The sequence below is a fragment of the Nothoprocta perdicaria genome, unplaced genomic scaffold (genome assembly GCF_003342845.1).
Source record: "Nothoprocta perdicaria isolate Ctin4 unplaced genomic scaffold, notPer1 scaffold_185, whole genome shotgun sequence".
In the NCBI taxonomy this organism is placed as follows: domain Eukaryota; kingdom Metazoa; phylum Chordata; class Aves; order Tinamiformes; family Tinamidae; genus Nothoprocta; species Nothoprocta perdicaria.
Genome location: NW_020455038.1, coordinates 369,481 through 383,546, shown reverse-complemented (window position 1 = coordinate 383,546; position 14,066 = coordinate 369,481).

The following is a 14,066-nucleotide window of genomic DNA, read 5'->3' as shown; positions in this document are numbered from 1 at the left end:
CCCAAGGCGGCGTCAGGGCGGCTGCGCCCCGGGCTCGGCGCACGCTGCGCCCGCGCTGCCCCGCTGGSCCTGCAGGGCCTCCCCGGGCTCCTTTGTTCAGCTCCAGCCGTGCGGAGCCGCTGCCTTCGGGCCCCATGTTTGGGCCCGGCGCTGCTGCACGCACCCCGGCAGCAGTGAAGACAGGGAAACCCAGCCAGGAGTCCGCAGTCCTTGGGATGTGCAGGACTCAGGCCCCATTAGCTGATACGAGGCTGCTAAAATGTGTGGAGGGGGAATTTCTGGTGGCTCGTCCATCCACCATGCGCTGCCTGGCATGGGAGATGATTCCCGGCTCTCCCAGAGCCATTCTTTCCACACATCAATGACTCCAATTGACTTTAATGGGTGTTGGACTGCGTCCCAGCTAAGAAACAAGCTCTCGAAGCAAGCAAGGTCTCCTGGTACACTGTGCTTGGAGGGAACATGCCCTTAGTTCCTCATTCCTGCAGCTAACCAGGCCGTCCCAGGGAGAGGTCTCCTTGCAGGGAGGCGGGAAGCATCAGGGTCTGCAGTCCAGCGCTGGCCTGCGGCTCGTGGCTACGCGGAGCTCACCAGAGACAGCGCCCGCTCCCGAGCGCTGCAAGACAAGCAGCAGGGTTGTCAAGAGGGGAGCATGAGCCCTGGGCAGATCTGGCATCAGAAGAGAGCTCCGTGTTCCGCAGCTGAAGCTTGGAGTGTCCACCCGGGCAGGGCACCACCCTGCTCTGGAGCAGGRTCCACAGGGCCCCCCTGGTCCCCAGGGCCACAGGCACCTGGGCCGGCGGGGAGAATGGGCTCCTCGGGGCGCCCTGCAGACCCACACCTAGCCCTGACACAACGTGGTTTTCCTTCCAGACTTGGGGGTTTGGTCATCTGGGAGGAACCAGGGAAAGGCATTATTTAAATAGTTATAGCTGCAGGGGATTATTTTCTAAATTAACAATAGTAATTGCTCCTGCCAAATCCAAACTTTAAGGGATTCATTTATTTCGACTCTGGAGACAATAGCACAATTTTGGGTTTCATATTGCAAGCTCTGAAAACCAAATGGTGGGGTTGATTAAAAAAATAATAATTCAAACAACATCAATTCATCAGACTTGAATTCAGCCCTTTCCATGGTGCCAGTTTAACTTGCACTGAGAAAAGTTGCTGCTCAGCAAAAAAAAAAAAAAAAAGAAAGAAAAAAAATCCTTTTCTAACGAAATGAATCGAAATGAATGCATCATACATAAAACATCACGAACCATACAATTAGTAAGCAAATGTAAGAGTTCAGCTCAGTTCATAATTATTCAGCAAACCTATTCAGAATTATTTTTTTCTCCCTGCAGCAATCAACTGTGTGGGCTCATTACCACCGAGAATCTAACGAAGAAACCACCACATAAACTGCACAAAACCAGCCCATATGCTACAAAAACTTCAGCCTGGCTGGCCATTAGCGAGAAACCTTTTAAACTGTTCCATCAAGCAAAACCACATCTTACTTCTCCGCAGTGTTTATACCCCGTCTCTATAAAGATGATGTTTCATTAATACGTCAGGCCTCAGATATATAAATTTTAGCTACTGAATAACCTGCACGGTGTTGGGCAGAGCAGCCGCCTGGAACGACGCAGGGAGGCCCCTGGTTGCGGCCACACGTGGCACGGCGGCCGCGGCCACGAGCCCCGGCTGAGCGCAGCGCTGGGCACAGAACCCGGTGCCTTCCCTTGTGGGCGCCCTCCGCCCCGCGGGCTCCTCTCCCAGGGGACTGGCTTCTAAGCCTGGTGACCAACGTTATCCCGGAGCATTGCCGCGGTTCTGCCCGGAGCACTGGGGGAAAGTGCTACATCTCCTACGGCCCAAGAGGAGTGAGGAGCTGGTGACTGGCTATTGCATAAATACTTAAATACATAAATATATATATATATGAGATTTAAGAATTGGCTAAAAGAGTTCCAATCATTTTCAGCAAAGATCCACAAAGGTTTCAGTACTCATCCCTTAGCAAGGCTTTTCTTGTTTGTCTCTCCTGCAAAACAGGTTGGCTGCTTTATCTTTTTACATCTCTGTAGCCTTTAGTTGTGCATTTTTCCTCTTTTTTTCTCTCAGATAGCTCTGTGTGGATTGTTGTATTTTCACAATATTGGTGTATTTTTCTATGGAAGTAAACTTTAAATTTGCAAACAGCTTTTTTGCTTTTTTTTTCAATTAAGAATGAACTGGGCCCCATTTCTGTCACCTGGGTGTAAGGGTATAAATATATCAGTTAGGTGTAAATGTGTAAACTTTAAGCCATATGGGACACTGTAGCTACTGAACACATTTCATTTTTCCCAATTTAGAACACTGAAAATAGGAAATTAATATGACTAAATTAATTCAACATTGAGATTGTACAGGTTAGTCTTAAAAATGTAAAGAAACACTAAAGCAACATTAAACTATCCCATCAAAATAACTGGACCATAATATCCTCCTGGGTGTTTTTATTTACTTCCTATCGCCTAAATACACACCATGAAGTTACACATTTGATTGTGGTGGGAGAGAAAAGAGAAAACAGATCATACATACAACACAGAAAGTTAGTTTGGCTGCGGGAGCTGAACAAGTTTTATATTCCCTCCCAAAAAATCAGAAAAATATAATGAAAACAGTGCCTTTCTGTACAACTAATCAGTATTTAACCCTCCTCAGTATTTTATGACAAAGTTTGCATGACTGATTTTGTCCTGTTTTGTTCTTAGACTTGAGCCAGGTGAGGATTTCTGTCAGTTTGAGGGGCAGGCACAATCTCGGGGCACGTGGGGAGCGGAGCTGGCGGGGGGCAACATCAGGAAGGGGCGAGTTAAGTCATTCTGGGCGCCCTTGGGAGGGCGGGCAGCTGCTCCGGGGTGCGCGCGGCCCCGCGCCGCTCTGCGGCCCCCATCCTGCTCCTTGCACGGAGTCTCCCCCGCAGCAGCGCCCCGCGCGGCGGGCACAGCCTCCCCGCGAGCACCCGCTGCGCTGCGCTGCGCACACCGGGGCGCCTGGCCCYTGCCACGGCGCCAAGGGTTAAAATCCTCCTGCCACCCGCAGCCCTTGCTTTCCCAAAGGCACATGGCCCCTCAGCATGGTGGTACAAAGGGCCTGATTTAATCCCGATCACAGACGACTCACATTGTGCTCGCAGACTTCTAGCAATGTCAGGCTATCAGGTTTCCAACTCATATCCAAGGCACAGGCCAAGCAGCGACCGGGAACAAAGACTTCTTTGTTACGGAAAAAAGCCCTGAAGATATTAACAGTGCAGTAGAGTTCAAACTCTTAAATGATTCAAATATTATTTAATGAATACATTTGAAATGAGGTCTCACAACCCAGAACACTTTTTAGATCATCATTTACAAAAATCCGCCTCTTGGTTTACTTCTCTACGAAGTCGCTGCTTTCAGGTTTTATTAATTAAAGCCATTTTGCTCCCAGGCTCTTTCAAGGACTTCACTCATTGGCGCAGTCCAGTACTTCTGATTCTACAGGTTAGTTGGTGACTGCTGGATCCTGTCGAAGCCTTTGCAATCACATCCCCCCCATTTACCTTGCACGGGGCTCTATAGCCATAAGAAGCAAGGAAGACAGCAAGCCCAYTGCAAAACAAGTAACAGCTACTATTCCAGACAGTGCTAAAGCAAAGAGTTTAAATGAGGGAAATTGCTAAATTCATGCATCAAGATTTTAACTTGGGCTGAGAGGAGCACTCTAAAGTTAAGTTCAATTAATACTTTGGATTTCTTGTTCACATCTTGGATGTGCAACACTAAAATGCAAAGCTGTAATTTCACAGAAGGAAATTAAAGAAAAACAAGGTGGATGGTTTTCTGGAAAACAAAATGTATCCAACCTGATGAAATAAATTTTTAAAATTAAATGCATTTCACTGTGGCAGTAGCAACAAGAAATCCAAGGCTACTGTGAAGCACAGAAGGAAGATACCAAAGCTGAAGGGTAMTGCTAGTTCATCTAGCATTGCAACCTGCTCAGATGCAGGTTTAGATTCGAGCTGTGAAAATATAAAGCATATCGAGGAAAAAGGAGTAAAAGAAAATTGAGAATGTAAATATCAGTCTGTCACAGAACTATTTCCAGATTCTGTCAGTAAAGCACACCTCAAAACATAAAATCCATACTCTTGACATTAGCAAATTATACTATTACTTACTGCCTATCCCTTATACATTAAAATAGCCCCTTCAGGTGCATCTACATGGAGGGAAGGGGAGGAAAGTCAGAACTATATTCCACTATTCAAAAAGTAAGTAGTAGGTGATACCAGATCATAGTTGTACTAGAACTGACATAATTTCATTCAGGTCTAATGAGAAGCCCAGATTGTTCTCATGTAGACAATACCTCAGGTGGAAGTTATTGAAAGTTTACCTCCAAAAACATTTGAATTATGGCAAGTGCGGGAACTTTGTGCCAGAAACTTGGCCCAGTTTGCTCAGCACCTTCTGTCTGCAGAGGCATCCAAAAGCAGAGGAGGTTCTGCACAGCAGCAGGGCCACGGTGCCCRGGGTGCTTCAACGTGCCCTCGTGGCAGGCGGGCGCAGACTTCTCCATGTGGATAGTTTCAATTTCATTACCTGCCATGCTCAGAATTGAGACACCCTCCGTTTCTTATCTAAAGGAATGGTCTTCTTACTTTGCTAAGTTCCTTTAAAATTATTCATTTCTGGCATAAATATGAATAAGGATGAGTCAAATCTTGCAGAGCAACACTACTGTCTTCTCAGTTACTGCTGATTAAAATTCATTTTCCATCTAAATTCTACCAAGATGAAAGTCATTAATAAACAAAAATTCAAAACTACAAAGAAAATATATTTTCTGATGTCTTAAGACAGTATTGAATTCCATGTGTTGAATAAAAGTTACAGTTATGGCTCCAAGCTTGAAACTGCTGTCAAAACAGGGCAACAGGTAGCTATCACTGCTACTACATTTACTGTTGCTTATGCAGAAGTTTTGTACTTACTGCTATGAGTTCGTGAAAAATAAATGAGCACATGGGGGAAAAAAGGAGGTTTAAAGTAATTCTATTATAGTTTCTAAGAACAAAGATTCTTGGAAAAAAATGGAATTGCTACAGTGTGAAAAAATAGAAAATGACAGGTTTCTGTCAGAAAAAAAATATACCAAAAAAAATATCCGTAGTCTCTCTATGGATCATTTGATCACAATAGCCAGACAAATAGATTCTTAATTTATTTTTCCACAGGAGTCATCCATAACTAGAGAGTTCACCTTGGCAGACATGCAGGTGCCCCATGAGAGGTGGTGAAGGCGACGGAGCCAGGCTCTTCCCAGCACTGCAAAAGCACAAGCGGCAACGGCAGAGGTTGATAGATGGGAAATTCTGACAGACAGGAGGAGAAGCTCCCCTGCAGCGCAGGTGTCTGCTGGGGCCATGGAATCGCTGTCCTCGGGAGACGTCCTCCATGGACACGGCTCCATCTCACCCCATCCCACTGCAGAGCTGGTCGTGCTTCGAGAGGGGTCAACCTGCAAGGCCCGGCCCTGCTGCTGCCTCTTACAGAGCTCTGCTCTGTAAAAGCTTCATAAACTGTCAAAATATTAGCTCTTCTTTCAAGTGGGAAAATAATGACATGGCTGTGATGGGAATGTTTTTCTCTGTGGCCAGTGGTAGCTCAGATCTACAGAAACACCCAAATGTTTATGACAGTTGTTTGCTGCACAGCTGAGAAATGAATAATCCATTATTCCCTGACTATTTTCAAGCACAGATTACCCTGAGACATCACTGAGCCTGGATAGGAATATTTTAAAACAGAACAGGGTGTCTTGAACTTTCACAATGTATCATCATTTGCTAAAGCTAATGTTAACTTTGGGAGACACCATTATCTGCAAATTAATGGAAAGTGGAAATAAATGTCTGCTATAGCTAATTGCCCACACATATACTGCATAATAGAGCAAAAGTTGCTGCAGATAAGATATTATTTGAATTTGAAAACAGTGTAAGAGAACCCTCGGTTATTTCTCCTCCTCCGGCAGAAGCCTCAGAATTACAGGCCCTGCTTCACTTTGTCAGCCCTGGCTGGCTGGAAATGCTGGAGTCTCTCCCCATGAGACAGTTGTTTCTGAATCCTACAGCTGAAAGAGGGTTTAAATGTTTTCTAGCAATTAGAAGTTTCTTACGCGCATTGAGCTAGTATTTCCTGGTTACAATTTAAATGCTTCAGAGATAAGACGACACTTTAATTGACTGAATGCTATTTATATTTCTTGCCTATTGTGCTACAAGTTTACGATGCAGTCTTAAAATTAGAACAGTCTGACTCGTGCATGTGCTGACTTCTGATAGAAACACCCACACTGGGGGGAAGTTACAGCAAAACTCATGGCAGATGCTCCAGTCATTAACTCAACTTAGCCAAAAACATATGAAGGCAAAGCAGAAAAATGGCTGGAAACTTTACAGAGGAGTCTATACTAGGTCTATATTAGCTTTTGTGTCCCTTATTCTCATAATTCTGTATCAAGGAATTAATTTCACTCTGTTTTACTACTATTAAAAAATAAATAAATAAAAAGAGATAAAAAAGCTTATTTATTTGGATGAGGCCTAATGAATCCCGTGACACTCAAAAGTATGTGTCATATATGACTGCAATTAGCAGTCCTGTAAGGAAATGATCCAATATTTATCTTTAAATCCTGTTCTTTCAATGACTGAAAACTCCTGGAATATGTTATGGCTACTCAAACGTAGGCACCAAAATAGTATTTCTTTACATAAGCAGAGTCACATAAATAGTTGAAATTGGATAAATATTGATTTCACTAGCAAGAGCTTCAAATTAAACATAATTTACTGCCACAAAGTTTTAGCAATCAAGATAAAAAAAATCAAGATAAAAAAAAACTTTATCAAATTATTGGGGGGGGGGGGGAAATAAAATAAAAAAGCCGTACACCAGGTTCAGTGCCCAGGGCTGACCGAGATTTTCTCCAGCATAAAATGGAGCCCCCGTGGGATGCTCTATTTTTTGTAAGGCTGGCACCCCTGCAGCAGCAGGGCATTAAGGCACATAAATAACGCGGGCAGGGGGTGCCGCACGTGCCGTGCACGAGGACTCGTGCGCCGCCCGCTCAGGGCCGCAGGCTCCGGCGCGCGCTGGGGCTCCGTGGCGCTCGGAGCAGTCATGGGGCCGCCCGCCGCCAGGCCCTGACCAGCCGGGATCGAGGCCGCGCCGCCAGTTTTCCGTCCCTCGGGCGGTGGCACCAGCCCCGTCTCACCCGCTGCGGGTGTCCAGCCCTTCCTGGCCTGGCCTTCGCCCGCTGCATTTCCACCCGCATTGGGCCTCGTCCGCAGGAACCATCTCACCTGGGGCCTCCCCTGCCGAGGGGAAGCGTCCGCCCGGCTGGAGCGGAGAACCCCAACACCAAATCAGGGATAAACAAACAAATAACACTGTGAGCTTTGTCATCTTCATGTGTTACTGAACCACCTAAGGAACTGGAAAAGACTCTTTCCTTAACTCTTTCTTTAATTAACAAGATCTAATTTAATTAAGCACTATAGTTTTTTTTTCCTGCCTCCTCAGGTATATCTGTATTTATCTCAAAGCACAAGCAATTAGCAGGTGTCCGGTCCTCATTAGCACAGGTTACAGATCCCTTTCAGGAAGGTGCCACGCTCCCAGCGGCGCGGGGAAGACGCTACTCTCATGTTTGCGCAATGATCAGAGGGGTGTCCTCATTTTCACTCTATCTACTGCTCCAGCTCTAACACTTCAATACTTTAAAACACAGCTGGGGGGAGATTTGCTAAGGAACCAGGGCACCAAGGCTGAAGCCAAAGCTGCACGTAGCAGTGTTCGGTGCAAGAAATAATTTTATTCTTTAATGCTGCTGTGACAAAGCCTGATTTAAAGCAGTTTGGCTCTGACACAGTATTTCTCACTGCAGAGGTYTGAGATGGGCAGGAAGCGTAACAGGAGCAAAACCCTGGTGCAGAGGCACAGCTACCTCCCCGGCGCATCTGCTTCTCTGCAGCAGGTTTTACTGGGCAGCAGAGGAAGCGGCAGCGTCGCCAGGGCCGCAGCTGCGATAACGCCGATAATGGTGCGGTTACAAAAACAAGAAGCAAGGGGCACTCGCAACCGCGGCCGTCTGCTCCGCGAGGAGGGCAAGAAGGGGCATTATACCTGCAGAACAGAGAACACATCCAAACTACTGAAAAGGGAGGASTCTCCAAAACCACATGCACATTGCAAACTAAGTTAAGCATATGCATTTGGTTTTTTCTTAGGAAAATTTGCCCTAACATCTGGTACTGGTAGATACCGGCACACAACATGGCCAAAGCAGAAACAGAGCAGGGAGCAGCGGGCTTCCCTCAAACGCTGCACCTGCATCTCCAAGTTGAGATCCTCTGGTGCCCAGCATGCAGAGGGTCTTGTCCCCAAGCATGTTTTGCCCTGCTTTTTTGAGCTTTTTCTCCTCAATTACTGGTCACAGCAGAAGGTATTCAGTTTTCACATTGCCAGCTCAGCCCCTACTCTATATTGCCAGCGCAGGTATCTGAATGCTTTCAAACAGCGTTGTCTGCGGTCACTTGAGGAGAGCTGTCAAAACAACCTGGAAAATAGCTAAAGCTCAGAATTTTAGTAAAAGGTATTAATATTCATACACTGCAGAATAGACTGGAAAGATCAAATAAGAGTTTTTAGGACCCTTACCAGCAATAAGCAATGGCACAAAAAGCAATTTTAACGTTACCTGACTTCCCAACATGCCACTGGAACTGAAATCCGCTCGCCCCTGTTCTGAGACGAACACCAGCTGCACAAGTAAAGGTGTTTCCAGCGAAACCAACATGGCCTTTTTATTTTTAATGCTCAATTACTTCTGACCGAGCAATTATGATTTAGAGACACACAGAAATGTCAACTGCTCTAACCACAAATCAGCCACACATTCTTCTTCCCTGCCAGAGGCTCTGCAGAGCATCCCCAAAATAAACCAGGAGCAGTTGAGTCTGCGGAGCGCGGCGGGAGGCCGCGGGCGCGGATCCGCGCGCACCCCCTGCTCCTGCACCCCGGGGACGCGGCAGGTCACTGACCACCCAAAGCAGCTCCCAGCCCTTGGCACCCAAGTCCCAAGGTGACGCGGGGCGCTGGGGGAGCTTGGTGCCGGCTGGCGCACTGCTCCGCTGTCCCGGGCTGCGGCAGGGTCTCTCCGGACACACTCACGCTGCCACTGTCAGGGGAGGAGGACGGCACGGGGTTTAAGGCACAGCGCAGTCGGTGCCGCTCAGGAGGGGATGGGTTGCAGCATGCCTGGTGCGTGACGGCAGCGGGATGCCGGCACTCGCACGGGTGCTGCCGCTTCCTCAAGGGAGCAGGGCTCATTCCCACCCGGGCTCCGCAGCGGCCGGCCGCGCCAGGCACCGGCCCCGCAGCGCAGCCTCGTGGCAGAGCGCCCCGCGAGCTGTGGCTCCCGCATCCGCTCCGCAGCACCGCGTCCCACGCACAGCAGGATGCTCGAGCGCCGCCCAGGCTTCGCCCAGCAGCCAGTGTCCCCCCGACCAACCCGGGGCGAAACTGCGTCCCTCTTTTGATGCCTTCGCACCAGGAGAGCGAGTAGGTGCCAGCTGCRCCCCGCACCTGCAGAGCTGAGTGCCCCGCCAACAGGCTGCAAGCTGCTTGCAGGTTTATTCTTCTTGCCAAGCCTAATCATACTTTTTCAATATTTACAGTGAAGCGCTTATTTACTGCAGCTCTTCATGGGGAGGTCACAATGTTAAAATCCATCTGTCAGGCACGGTTAAAAATAAAGTAGGAATAAGGCCTCAAGGCAGCGCTGTTCAGAAGCTCAGGGGTACGAAGGATGCAATGCAAAGAGAAGGAAGCTCTTGTACATCACTGCTGACCCAAAATAGCTTTATCTCCCCATTCAGCACACAATGAACTTCCCGATGTGCATGTGTCACCATGCCAGCCCGCGGGAGGTTATGAGTTCAGCTGCTACAAACACGAAGGTTTTGTGCGACAGGAGCAATATTAATCCTCCTCTTTTGCTGGTGGATGTTGGCAGATAACAACAGCGCCCTGGATGTTAGAGCTGCAAATCCACCAATAACCTGGAAAGAGAGGCTGCACACAGCAAGATAACACTCTGCACCGATGCTACCCGCAGCTGCGGGGGCAGCCCGGGGCCGGGCGCGCTTGGCCGCGTCCTGGGTCAAGTTGCCCTCTGTCCACAGCCAGGCCGTCAATTCAGACGCTCACCCAGCGCTGCCACGCGTTGTCTCAAATCTCGGCCATGAGCCATCTTTGCTCCGACCAAATGCTGCAGTCCTCAACAGGCGGGTGAACGTGCCCCTTACACACAACACGGCCCTGCACTGTCCAGAGTCAGTCCTAAGAACTATGAAATTCAAGTTGTCTTTCCAAGAGCATTTGCTAACAGCTTGTTATTTCCTGCCAGCAAGCTCAGGGAACACAAAAGGTATTAGAAGAATTAACCAGTATTTAGAGAAAACACCTAAAGAACCTCAGGGAAGCTGCTCTGGCCCTGTGGGCAGTGCCTGGATGCTCCCCAGTGTCGCAAACCTCCTGCTCCGGAGCAGCCGTTTGCCTTGGGGAGCTCTAGTGTAAGGAAATAACGGACACGGAAATGGGATACAACATCCTTTGCTGCTCTTATTTCCTCCCCCTGCTCATACAGGGGGTGGTTTCCCTGGACGGTGAGAGGCCACCAGAACAAATGCATTTCAGTGAGTGATTAAACAACCCTCATTAAATCACTGCAGAGATTTCCACCATCACTGCAAACTCACGGTCTCTGCAAAACTAGGCGGCACAAGTGATATTCTCAAGGTGCAGAGAATGACTACATTAAAGTGGCTCCTGATTTCAAAGATACCTATTACCGGGACAGAGCGAGCTCACTCCAGATTAAAAAAAGCAAACAGGTCCAGGAAAGCAGGTGGATACATGCAATGAAAAGACTGACTTATTCTTGGAAAAGCAGATCGTACCATAAACCTTGCAAGCCAACAACGCTTTGTTGCTGTGCTGAGCAAGCCCAACAAGCGGAGAGAACAGCCGTGCTCGCCGCTCCGGCTCGGCCAAACCTCCCTTCTCAAACCTCGGCACTTGCAGCGCTCTGCACYGCGTTGCTGCGCGGCCACCCCAGCGCCCTTTCCCATGTCCCTGCCTATCGTGTGAGTACATTAAATGCATCTATTTATACATTTTTGCGTGGTTTGGTGCCATAAGAGATAAAAATGAATCAAACAGCTATTAATAGATACTTTGCTAAGTTATATTTAGTCCTTTTAGCTTGTTTTCTTTTTCTCCCTTCTTGCCAAAAGTAACACAAAGCTAAAGGATGATTTTTGAAAGCATCTACAGCTGCTCRAAGACAATGTTGCTGTTTGAAAAGACTGAAAATGTTCTTTAACACGAAGAGATGAGTAGACAATGAAGCAAAAGAACTAATACCTTTCCCAAACTCTCAAGATTTCAGCTATACTGAAGCTAAAAATGCACAGGTACTGGTGGTAGCCAGCCTGGGATCCTGCCAGAGCTGCCATGGTGCCAGGCCCGGCAGCGCAGGCTAGGATCACCTGCCGCTGGCAGCTTCGCAAGGACGCGGCAGAACCGAGATGTGAGCCCTTCTGCAGGGCACTGGGCCACAGCAGGCATGGCCGGGCTGCAACAGCGGCCAGGGCTCAGCRCTCACCTGCATCAGGACTTGGAGGAGAACAGTGGCTGCGTTCTCGGGTCCCTGCTTTGTGGTCGGCTTCGGCAGCCACCGCAGCCGCTAAGTGTCAGCCTCAGGCCAGGCGCACCCAGCTCCATCTGTGCCCGCTGCTCCCTGGGCACCACGCTGACCTCGAAGCCTGCCCAAACCAACGGCCAGGAGCAGCAGGGCCAGGTCACCGCACTGCAAAAGCCACACCATTTGCCAGCAAGAACGAGACGACAAGCGACACCGCACTGCCAACAGAGCTGGCACTGAGTCCTGCAGGTCTTGGTGGAGGCTGGGACTTGTTCTGCCCACGGTCACCCACGCAGTCACACTGGTAGCAAGTTCCCTTCTCAGAGGAATCATTTAAGACTGATCTTGGGAAAAGGAGACGAGCTCAATGTGCCCTCAGAAAATGCTAGGGTGAAAAAACCATCAATATACCCAAAATCCCAAAACACGGACCCCAGCAGACTTTCTTCTGCTATTTCCCAGTCCACATACTAAGGCATAAAAAGAAAAACACTCTCCTTTACCTTCAACAATGAAAAAAAATCCTCTGAAATAACAACCAAATTCCTTGCAGGTCTCTTGCAGAGCACACTCCTATGTGCAACCAAGTGATGTATTTAAAAGGTTACTGCAGGAATATGGTTCACAGCAGTCTATAGCAGTGAATAAATATCACGTTTACATATCCATTATAACAGAACTATGTTGCACTCCCATTACTTCATGTTGGTTTGCCATCTGGAAGCTAAACAAGCTGTGTAGTAAAAAAAGAGAACTCAATTTTGCATTTACCGAAGTGATCCATGCGAGTTTCAGTCTACAGCCGATGCCGGCACAGCCGTAGCAGGATCCGCGCGCCATGAGTGAGCGGCAGCGCGCGAGCGTCTCCCAGCCCCGCACGCGCCGACCCGCCGCGGAGCCCCTCCGAGAAGGGCTTTCCGCAGTGATACCATCCACAAACTAGCCCCGAGCTACGAACACCTTTGGGAGAACCTCATCGCGCCRCCCATGGCGGCACCACATGCAGAACTGAGCACACACAGGTCGGAGCGTGGCCACGCTCTGCTTGTTTTATATAGCATTTTTATCCTGGTATCAGGCTGGTGTATCACTTGCTATACTGTTTTTCCCAAAGCATCTAGAGAATGTGACACTTTCCTCCTACAAGGGCTGCAGTCCCTATTAACAGGCTCCTGCTCCTGCAGTGCCGGCTCCAGGGCGAGGTGCCGGCTCTGGYGAGTTCACTACTGCTCCACCTTTCCCACCTTAACACACATCCTTAGCCTTATGACTACACTAAATAGCGTAATATTTAGGGTATTCTGCTGACCCTCAGCAGTTAACAGAATAATCTGGTGCAACCTATTTACACCTGTTGCTTGCTTTGCTCCCTTTCTAAATCACTTCTTCAGGAGGCTGTTCTAAAGCTTTGTGACTAAACAAGCCTCTAATTGCCCAACCTCTCCCCAAACAAGCTCATTCTCTAGTTATACAGTCTTACCCCAACATCAAAGGCTTCTTGGACATCCTTTCCAGGAGACCTGCAATTTTACGTGCCAGGTATTCCGGAGGCCTGGCCGCTCACCGCCGCAGTCCGGAGCCGCGCTGTTGGAGACTGGTCTCTACGCTGCCAGGGGGCCTCCCACGTCTCCATCTGCCAAGGGCACCTTGGCAGTGCTGCGTCTCCTCCTCGAAACCACGTATAACTTCTCTAGCACATCAGCCCTGCTCCTCTCCTGGCATAGACAAGAYGCAGAATTAGCAGCAGCTGTAACACATGAAGACAGCCACAGAGCCACTGTATTGTCAGAGTAATTCCAGCAAATGTCTCATTCCGCAAAATCGTTGGCCTGGCACATTATGGTAGGCAGTCACAAAACAAGAGAAGCAAAATACCTTCCCAAACCCTAGTAAGTGATGAGGTCCTTATGAAGTACCTGTTACACTGCTTGACCTCGTTAAGACCAAGATCTCCACTAGGATTCAAGCACAGGTTGAGCTCATCAACACCAAAGCAGATCCTTACAGGACTTCCAGACTTCTCGGACAGCCCAATAAAACTATATTCTATGTCTTTAGAAAACCACAAATACTAAGACCTAAGACAAGAGACAGAACATTTTATGATCAAATTTATTTAATTAAATTTGACTGTTTTACTGTAGGTCACACCAGAGACTGCCAAAGTAAACTAAACATTTTACATTCACTACAAGATTCTCTCAAATTTTCACAACTAGTCGAAAGACATAAACATGTAGGGTCCCTTTCCCTCAGTTTGCATT